Source organism: Bubalus bubalis, chromosome 4, assembly GCF_019923935.1.
Source record: "Bubalus bubalis isolate 160015118507 breed Murrah chromosome 4, NDDB_SH_1, whole genome shotgun sequence".
In the NCBI taxonomy this organism is placed as follows: Eukaryota; Metazoa; Chordata; class Mammalia; order Artiodactyla; family Bovidae; genus Bubalus; species Bubalus bubalis.
Window position 1 is genome coordinate 16,275,167 of NC_059160.1, and position 10,882 is coordinate 16,286,048.

Genomic DNA, 10,882 nt, shown 5'->3' on the forward strand with positions numbered 1-10,882 from the left:
GCCTGAGTCTGGCCCCTTCTTGCATAGGGGATGTTCTGTCTCTGCCCAACCTCTGGGGCTCCCTTCTCACACTGGCCTTCTGACCTACTTTCCCCAGCCAGGCTCACCTCTTCCCCTTTTCTGTTCCTGGTTTCTTGGAAAGTGTGTCATCCTGGTCTCTCTCTCTCTGTCTTGCTCTTTCTCTCTCCTGGGTAGTCCTTTTCCTGAACGTCTGAGAAGCCCTCACTCCTCTAGCCCGTTCCTCCATCCTTCAGCTCACATTGTGCTGGCTGCCCTGGTCCCCTTTATTTTTGCTGTTTTGGCCCCCCTATGCACGCCTGACCCTCAGCACTGTCCTTGGCCCTTTGGCTGCAACACACACACACACACACACACACACACACACTCTTGGAGCAGCCCTGCCTGTCGAGTCCTCTCCGAGAGGGGGGCGTCGCTTAACCTTTCTGAGTGGCAGCCTCCACCCCACCCCCATGTTCCGCAGCCATGGGTGACCTGTCTGTTCCCAGGCACGAGAACACACTGCCACCCAGCGGTCACTGTGTGTCACACACCACCGGAGGTCACAGAGCTGGGGCAGATTGGCAGTGCAGGGACCTGGGACCAGGGGGCTCAGCAGCTGGTGGGCTGGCTCTGTCTCTGTGGCTGCACTGTCCACGGTCTGCACATGAGCGTGACCCGGCAGCGGTCTCCTGCCTTGTGCACCCTCAGGACACGTCACCGGGTCCCCAGGGGAGTCCTGGGAACAAGTCCCCAAGTGGGGAACAAAAGCAGACACTGGCTGCCGCTAAAGCTTCAGAGGTCAGGAGACCTGGCTTCTGATCCTGGATGAGCTGATGTGACCAGAGCTAGTCTCTGAGTCTCAGTTTCTTCACCTGTTAAATGGGATGATGATGCACCCAAAGGGGTTGTTGCAAACATCAGATGATAAAAGGGCCAAGCATCCATTTGTGAAGGAGGAAAGCAGCAAGCCCACCTGTCCCCCTCCCTCTGTCTGTGTTTGTCTGTCTAAGAGGGGAATGTTCCTCTGGGGCTTGAGAGACAGTGCTTTAGCAGAGCACACGCGCGCACACACACACACACACACACACACACACACACACACACACAGCGGGACTCAGCCCAACCGCACCCAGAGGGACCCAACCCTCTGCCTACAGTGTGTGGGCACCCAGCCTGGACTCAGGCTGAAGGGTCTGTCACCCTGGCTGAAGGAGAAACACAGGGCAAGTGGGCAGGAGTGGTTGTGCACCGGTGCACAGATGTGGGTTGTTGCAAAGGGACAGCCTGCTGCTGTCCCCTGCCCCCACCCCCTGCCACTTCCCGACCTGGTGTGCCCTGCTCAGCAACACAGACACAAACCACGCAGCTGAAGACCTGCCCTGTGGAGGCACAATGGTCAGAGACTTGGGGACAGAACCGGGAGAGGGGCCTCTTCATGGCTGCAGAGCCCTGGTGGGGAGGGGCATCGGTTTGAGGGCACCTGAGGTCCCCAACCTTAGGATGGTGGTGACCCTTGTCTTGTCACAGGCAGAAGTGCACAAAAGAGGCTCTGGGCTGGCCAGGGATGGTGGCACTGTAAGGAGAGGCCCAAGGACTCTTTGAGCATCCTGTTAAACACCATCCCCACCCCTTGCTGGGGGGCTGCCAGAAGACCCAATACCCGCTCTTTGGGCAGGTTTTAAAGGGGCAGGGGTTTCCTGGAAAGTTCTGTGGGTGGCATTTTCCTCTCTACGGGGTGACACCCTCTTGCCCTTTGGGCTTCTGAGAGGAGTCACTGAGGATTCATGGGCTTCGTGCAGGGACTTCCCCGAGTTCCTGCACAAAGGGGACAGGGAGGGGACAAGAGGCCACCTGCTCCTCCACCCACTGAGGAAGAGAAGAGCAGAGGGAGGGAGGAAGAGCAGGCAGGGGGTGGGGGCAGGGAACAGCAGCTCTCCTTTGATTAATTCTCCCCTCCCACTGTCTCTGTGGGGTCTCTCCTAGGGGGGGTCTCACATTCCTCCTCCTGCCCCTCTGGCCCCCAGCCCCACTCCCCATCCAGCAAGATAAGCTTGGACCCTTTTTGTGTCCTCTTGGGGCCTTCCAGGGAGCCAGGCAAATCCACCCTGTATTAGCAAGTTTATCTCCAAACCGATGTTCCAGGCTGGAGGGAGGGGAAGGGGCGACCAGGAGGCAGGGAGCCCATGGGGGCTGTGAGAGGAATCAGCTTCAGTTCAGTTCAGTTTAGTCGCTCAGTCGTGTCGGACTCTTTGCAACCCCATGAATCGCAGCACGCCAGGCCTCCCTGTCCATCACCAACTCCCGGAGTTCACTCAGACTCACGTCCATCAAGTCAGTGATGCCATCCAGCCATCTCATCCTCTGTCGTCCCCTTCTCCTCCTGCCCCTAATCCCTCCCAGCATCAGAGTCTTTTCCGTTGAGTCAACTCTTCGCGTGAGGTGGCCAAAGTATTGGAGTTTCAGCTTTAGAATCATTCCCTCCAAAGAAATCCCAGGGCTGATCTCCTTCAGAATGGACTGTTTGGATCTCCTTGCAGTCCAAGGGACTCTCAGCTTAGGTTCTTGTTAAAAAGGAAGGGAGAGGAATTCCCTGGTGACCTAGTGGTTAGGATTCCAGGGTTTCACTGCTGGGGCCGGGGTTCAAGCCCTGGTCTGGGAACTGAGATCCCACAAGCTGCGTGACACAGCCAAAAAACAGAAGGAAGGGAGTGTATTAGTTGTCTACTGCCGTGTCACAGGGGTTTCAGAGGTAAAGAATCCACCTGCAATGCAGGAGTCGCAGGAGATGCCGTTTCCATTCCTCAGTCGGGAAGATTCCCTGGAGGAGGGCATGGCAACCCATTCCAGTATTCTTGCCTGGAGACTCCCATGGACAGAGGAGCCCGGTGGGATACAGTCCATAGCATTGCAACAAAGAGTCGGACACAACTGAAGCAACTTAGCACGCGCACCCTAGAGTCCGTGCTCTGCAATAAGAGAAGCTATTGCCGTGAGAAGCCTGTGCTCTGTGACTAGAGAGTAGCCCTGGCTCTCCGAAACTAGAGAAAAGCCATGCAGCAATGAAGACCCAGCACAGCCATAAATAAATAAAAAAAAAAAATGTTTTTTTAATGGTCCACATAAAAAAAAATCTTAAAAACAAAAAGGAGGCAGGAATTGTAGGGGCTTTCTTGCACCCTGCCATCCTGGTGGGGAACAGTGCCTGAAGGAGAAATAGGCCAAGACGGGGAAGAGGCCTCTCTGAGTTCCCCATCCCCAGTGCTGCAGGGACCTGTCGGCCCCCACCAGGTTTGCCATCCAGAGTTCTGCCAAACAAGGTCCAGGGCTTGGCCGAGTGAAGTGTGTCAGCCGAGAGGCCACCCGGTGCTCCTTCGGGTCTGCCAGAGTGTCCCCCACCCTGACCTGGTCTTCTTATCTCCTCCGGACAGGACAGTTCCAGAAAGTTCTCTGCCCCATCTATCTCACCCGCCAGAGGTATTGGGGTTCAGGCGCACACAAAGGAGGTGACTTAGGTTTCCCTGGGAGGCCCCACCCCATGACAGGGCTCGGCCTTTGAAGGGAGGGAGGTTGGGGTGGGGGCTGGGCTCTGCCTGCTCCACTCTGCGACTGACAGTTTCTTCAGGGCCTGCAGCTGCCAGCTGGCTGGGCCCAGGCTGGGCTCAGAAATGTGCCTGTTCACACTGCCTGTGGGGCGGGAGGCCTGGGAGCCACCCTCCCAGAGTTGCATAAAGTCGGGAGGAATGTGGCCTGGGCGGAGGAGGCTCAGCCTTGCCAGACTCTGCCTCCCTAGGAACAGCTTCGGTGGTGACCCCTCCCCATCTCCCCCCAGCCCCCAGCCCCCAGCCCTGCCCCACCGCCTTGCAGATGTTGTGAGTGCAGCTGCAGAGTAACTGGTGAGGAGGTCACCGCAGGGCCCCACCTGGGACTTCCGACCTCTGGGCTCTGAGAGCAGCCCAGCACTCTGTCAGCGGCTTGGCCTCCATGTCTTGTTCCCCCACCCCGACTTGGCCTTCCCTACCACCTGGAGGGACACAAAACACACGCAGTAAAAATAGCTTCGTATCAAGAACTGTATCAGGAGATTTCTGGAAATCCCCATGCTCCATTCCTACAGTTATGTGAGGGGGCAGAGAGCTTAACTGTGGCTTCTTCTTCTGTAGAGTGAGGATAGTCGCATTTGCTAACAAATGTGAAAGAGCTGTGAAAACGGAAAATCTCTCTCTAGGTGTGAGGGATCCTGGTGAGGCTGCCTCAGAAGCCCCACATGACCTGGTGGCCTCACACCCCCTCCACTCCCCTGGCCTCGTCCTGGCCTTTTTTCTTTCTTTCTTTTTAAATATTTATTTGTTTATTTATTTGGCTGCACTGGGTCTTTAGTTGTGCACTTGGGATCTTCAATCATCATTGTGGCAACCAGAATCTTAAGTTTAGCATAGGGGGTCTAGTTCCCTGACCAGGGATCAAACCTGGGCGCCCTGCACTGGGAGCAAGGAGTCTTAGCTACTGGACCACCTTTCTTTTTTCATTTGAAGTACTGTTGATTTACAATATTATATTCATCTCAACAACATTGTGATGCAATATTTTTATAGATTATACTTCATTTAAAGTTATTACAACCTACTGTATAGCTCAGGGGAGAAGGCACTGGCACCCCACTCCAGTACTGTTGCCTGGAAAATCCCATGGATGGAGGAGCCTGGTAGGCTGCAGTCCATGGGGTCGCTAAGAGTTGGACACAACCGAGCGACTTCACTTTCACTTTCCACTTTCATGCATTGGAGAAGGAAATGGCAACCCACTCCAGTGTTCTTGCCTGGAGAATCCCTTGGACGGAGAAGCCTGGTAGGCTGCAGTCCACTGAAGCGACTTAGCAGTATAGCTCAGGGCACCCCACTCAGTACCCTGTGATGACCTAAATAGGAAGGAAATTCAAAAAAGAGGGAATACATGTATATGTATGGGTTCGATCCCTAATCAGGAAGATCCTCTGGAGGAGAGCATGGCAATCCACTCCAGCATTCTTTCCTGGAGAATCCCATGGCCAGAGGTGCCTGGTGGGCTACAATCCATGGGGTCGCATAGAGTCACACAGAGTCGGACACAACTAAAGTGACTTAGCATGCGTGCACGCATGTATAGGTACAGCTGATGCACTTTGCTGTGCAGTAGAAACTAACAACATTGTAAAGCAACCATATTCCAATAAAAAATAATTTAAAAAATAGTTATTACAAAATGTTGGCTATATTCCCTGTGCGGTATGATATGTTCTTGCTCCTTATTTATTTTATACATAGTAGTTTGTGTCTTTTAACCCCACATCCGTATCTTGGAGGCCTCCCCAACTCTGCACTTTCTTACTGCAGAGGAGAGCCAGTAGGGTGAGGGGGGACCATCCAGGGAGGTAAGTTCAAATCCATCAGCTGTGATTATTAGCTTTGTGACTGCTAGTTCCCTGGTGGCTCAGCAGTAAAGAATCTACCTGCAATGCAGGAGACACTGGAGATCTGGGTTTGATACTTGAGTCAGGAAGATCCTTTGGAGGAGGAAGTGGCAACCCATTCCAGTATTCTTGCCAGGAAAATCCCAAGGACAGAGGAGCCTGGCAGGCTACAGTCCATGGGGTCGCAAAGAATCAAACATGACTGAGCAACTGGGTATGAGCAAGTCTCTTAAAATTTTCAAGCCTCAGTTTCCTTATCTGTATGGTCTGGAAAATAATACTTATGCCCGACCACTGATATAACAGTTAAATAAAATACACAACTATGGAAATGTTCTAAATGTTCAATACATTTAGAAAAAACTTGCTGTCTCTTCCCCTTTTCTTTTCCCGTTTGAAAACCCCAAGGACCAATGCCTCAAGAGCCAGGTTCTTTGGGCATCGCTTCCTGGGAATGCATCTTCACAGGCAGTCACGGGCCACAGACCAAGAGCTGGGTGGCATCACACAATCTGTCTGGTCCGTCAGTTGCAAACTGGTGGGCCTTGAGCTCCATCCAGCCCTTAGAAGGCTTTGGGTGATTTATTCAGTGTTAGAACAAAACATAAAATTAGTTGCCAACATCAAAATGAGGAGATATTACATAAATGTCTGGTTTTCCACCTTCTCTTGAAATTTTGGCAGAGGCTGGAGACTCTGGGATCACATTCCGGCACAACCTCCACTGTCAGCTCAGCTGGAGCTGTGCGGTTGGTGGCTGCCCTCCTTAGCTGAGGCAGGGCCTCTGTTTACCTCGGTCCTCACCCCTCTCTGCTGTTACTACCAGCCTGTTTTTCTCAGCTATAATACCAGTAGGCTCCTACAGACCTTTAAGTCTGTGACCCTTATTTCAGCCCCTCCACATTCATTCAGAAAGTATTTAACAGCCCAGGGCTGGGGGAGGGGGAAGCAGAGAGTTAGGTTTAAGGGAGACAGAGTTTCAGTAGGGGGAGATAAAAAAGTTTTGGAGATGGATGCCAGTGATGGTTGTATAACAGCATGAAGGTACTTAATGTCCACAGAAGTTAACATGTAAAAATGGTAAATTTAATGGGATGTGTATTTACCCTCATAAATTTAATATTGATCAATATCAATAAAATTTAATATCTAAGAAAGTATTCAAATGGTGGTCCAGTGGTTAGGACTCCGTGCAGGGGATATGGGTTTGATTCCTGGTCAGGGAACTAAGACTCTACATGATGTGTGGAGTGGCAAATATATATATATATTCGACAAGAATTAACAGTCTACCAGGCCCAAGACACTCTACTGGGTGCTAAGACAGACAAGGTCCTCCTGCAGCCCCTGAAGTGAACTGAAATGAAGTGAAGTGAGTCGCTCAGTCGTGTGTCTGACTCTTTGCAACCCAATGGGCTGTAGCCCTCCAGGCTCCTCTGTCCATAGAATTCTACAGGCAAGAATACTGGAGTGGGTCGCCATGTCCTTCTCCAGGGGATCTTCCCCACCCAGGGATCGAAGCTGGGTCTCCTGCATTGCAGGCGTCTTTACCGTCTGAGCCACCAGGGAGGAAGCCGGTGCAACAGATACTAAACAAGAATTTCATAATTATTTCACTTGGACAATTGCTTTCATGGGAGTAGCTACACAGTGTTCTGGGAGATCTTACCATAAAGGGACCTTCATTCAACTGGGGCACCTTGGCATCCTTCTCAGACTATGAGGAGGGGTCATGTGGAGGATGAGGGTGTGAAGCAAGATACAAACAGCTGATCCTGCTGCTGGGGTCGGTTTGCTGCTCCCCACCCTTACCCTTCACCTGTGGATCACCCACCTCCAGGCTTCTTTCAGAGGAGAAATTAATTTCAGTCTCATTTCGGCCTCTGTCGTATTGAATTTTCTTTCACTTTTCAGTTCAGTTCAGTTCAGTCACTCAGTCGTGTCCGACTCTTTGCAACCCAGGCCTCCCTGTCCATCACCAACTCCCGGAGTTCACTCAAACTCATGTCCATCGAGTCGGTGATGCCATCCAGCCATCTCATCCTCTGTCGTCCCCTTCTCCTCCTGCCCCCAATCCCTCTCAGTATCAGAGTCTTTTCCAATGAGTCAACTCTTCGCATGAGGTGGCCAAAGTATTGGAGTTTCAGCTTTAGCATCAGTCTTTCTAAAGTACACCCAGTACTGATCTCCTTTAGAATGATTACAAGGATATGCCTTCTGGAAGCTTTTCTCAACGCCCCGGTTGAAATAAAGCTCCCTGGGACTTCTCTGGTGGTCCAGTGGTTAAGAATCTGCCTTCCAATGCAGGAGTTCTGGGGAACTAGGACCCCGCATACGTACGGCAACTCCTGAGCCTGTGGACTCTGGAGCCCCCGTGCAGAAAGAGCCCACACACTGCATCTAAGACCCAACACAGTCGAATAAAGATTTTTTTAAAAAAGAAAGCAAGGTTCCCTATGATAAGCTGCCCTAGCACCCTGTGTGTCTCCCTTTGTAGCCCTTCTCCAGTTGTGATGGAATTATTAAATACGTAGGGTCCATGCCACAGGCTTGAGAGTAATCATGTTTGGTTTATTTAGCATAACATCCCGGGGTTCCTTGGACTTCCCTGTGGCTCAGTGGTAAAGAATCTGCCTGCAATGCAGGAGAGGGAGGAGACGTAGAAGACACGAGTTTGATCCCTGGGTGGAGAAGATCCCCTGGAGGAGGGCGTGGCAACTCACTCCAGTATTCTTGCCTGGAGAATTCCATGGACAGAGGACCTGGTGAGCTGCAGTACAAGGGGTCACAAAGAGTCTGATAGGACTGAAGTGACTAAGCACAAAAGCATACCCTGGGTTCCAGCAGATGCCTTGGGCTGGTAAACATGGCATGCTTATTGAATACACAAATGAATGGAGAGAATTGGGCCGGGTCAGGGGTCACAATCTTGAATGCTTACTGGAGCCTGCGAGGCCACATAAATGAGAAAAGCAGACAGGTGGTGTGTAAGATGGATGTTTACATTCTTGCCCAAAGGAGGACACCCACACTCCCTTGAGGGACACGCCCTAGAGCTTGCACCTAACACCTGCACTTACAAACTTATATCCATTAACCAAAACGGAGTCATCCAGGGACTTCCCTGGTGGTCCAGTGGCTAAGACTCCTCGCTCTCAATGTAGCGGACCCAGATTCCACCCCTGGTCAGGGAACTAGATCCCACGTGAAGCAACTAAGAGTTCGCACGCCTCAACTGAAGACCCTGAGTATTGCAACAAAGACTGGCCCAGGCAAATAAAAAAATATTAAAAAAAAAAAAAAGCCCTGAGTCATTTAGCCATACCTAGCTGCAAAGGAGGTTGGGAAATATAACTTAAATATTACGTAAATCTAGGCAACCATGAGCTCAGCTAAAAATTGAGGCTTCTATTATCAGGAAGAAGGACAAAATAGGTTTGGGGGATAACTAAAGGTCTGTGCAGAGAGATAACTAAGACCTGAAGAGTGGATACAAAATTTCCAGATTAGTGGGGTTCTCACTGTATGATCCATGGGGACCCTGAGACCCTTTCAGGGAGTCTGCCAGATCAAGCCATTTTCATAAAAATAATAGGACATTATTTGTCCTTGTCACTACGTTGACATTGCAGAGATGTTGCAAAAACAATCTAGGTTAGACTGCTGCCTTAGCACAAACCAAGGCGGTGGTGCCAAACCGTGCTAAGGTCATTGTACTTTCCACTGTCAGGCACTTGTAGCAAAAAAAAAAAAAAAGAAAAAAAAAGTTAATGCCAGTTTCGATTTAGAATGCTGGTGATGAAGCAGTATATATACTAATGTTATTAACGCTCAACCTTTGGGTGTACTGTGTTATGAAAGGAGAAGTAGCAGAAAGCGCTTCAGCTGCAACAAAGCACAATGGTTGTCTCAACAGAAACACTTGTATTAGTTGTTGGAGTTGAAAACTAAACTAGCCACTTTTGTTGTCAGTAGGGGAATGCCATGATGACAGGTGCGTACTGGGATGATCACTCAGGCTGTTGAGCAGATGATGGTCTGCAGGAAGGCAGGAGGGAGACACCAGGAGACCAGGGGAAGGCAGGAGCTGTTGACCAAGTGAAGGGTGAAGAGGGCACCTTGGACTCGAACGGTGGCGGTGGGACAGAGTGACTCCGACAGACTTCAGAGCTACTTAGAAGGTGATGTCCCAGGGAACTGGGAAGCAAATACTCGGGAGGTGCTGGCTGAGGAACGAGTCAGAGATTACACACAGGGACTTCCCTAGGGGTCTAGGGGTGAAGAATCTGCCTTGCAATGCAGGGGACATGGGTTCAATCCCTAGTTGGGGAATTTAGATTCCACATGTTGCCTGGAGAAGACCCTTGAGAGTCCCTTGGATAGCAAGGAGATCAAACCAGTCAATCTAAAGGAAATCCACCCTGAACAGTCATTGGAAGGACTGATGTTGAAGCTAAAGATCCAATCCTCTGGCCACCTGATGCAAAGAACTGACTCACTGAAAGAGACCCTGATGCTGGGAAAGATCGAACACAAAAGAAGAAGAGGGCAGCAGAGGATGAGATGGTTGGATGGATCACTAACTCAATGGACACGAGTCTGAGCAAACTCCGGAGATAGTTAAGGACCAGGAAGCCTAGCGTACTTAATCCATGGGGTCGCAGAGTTGGACATGACTTAGCGACTGAACACCAATGTCATGTGGTATGGTAAAAAAAACAACAAGAACAACAACACAAAAACTCAACCAAACAAACAAAAAAAATCAAATTAAAAAAAGAGAGAGGGGGCGGGGCTTTCCTGGTGGTCCTGTGGTTAAGAATCTGCCTTGCCATGCAGGGGCAGCGGGTTTGATCCCTGGTTGGGGAACTAGGATCCCACAGGCCATGAGGAAACTAGGCCCTCAGGCTACAACTACTGAGCCCGAGGACCATATGAAAGATCCTGCATACCCCAACTAAGACCTGATGCAGCCAAATAAATAAATATTTAAAAAGAGATTCCACCCAATTCCTTGGGTTTGAGCAGCTGAGTGGATGGTGGGTCCCTCACTGAGTGGGGAAGTTGAACAAGGAGTAGGTTTGGAGGGTAGTAGCGTGGAGGTGATGGGTTTGGTTTGGGAAGCTATTTGTTGGGTTTGAGTTTGCTATGTCTGCTGAACATCCAAACGGAGAGACCCCCATCTGGTGCTCTTGAGAGATCTGAACCAGAGAGAAACATTTGCGGACTGGCCAGAAATGAAGGCTCACAGGAAAGAAGCCCGGTCCATGGTCACTCTGATTGTCTCAGGTGCCCCTTCTTAGCCCCGGCCCTTTCTGCCACGCAGGCCCAACTATGATGCCTTTGGTGAGGGAGCCCTGGAAGCACTTGCTGAACAGATATCCTCTGGCCCTGGAGTTCGATGCTGCGTGCGGCTGACCACAGCAGTTATTGTGG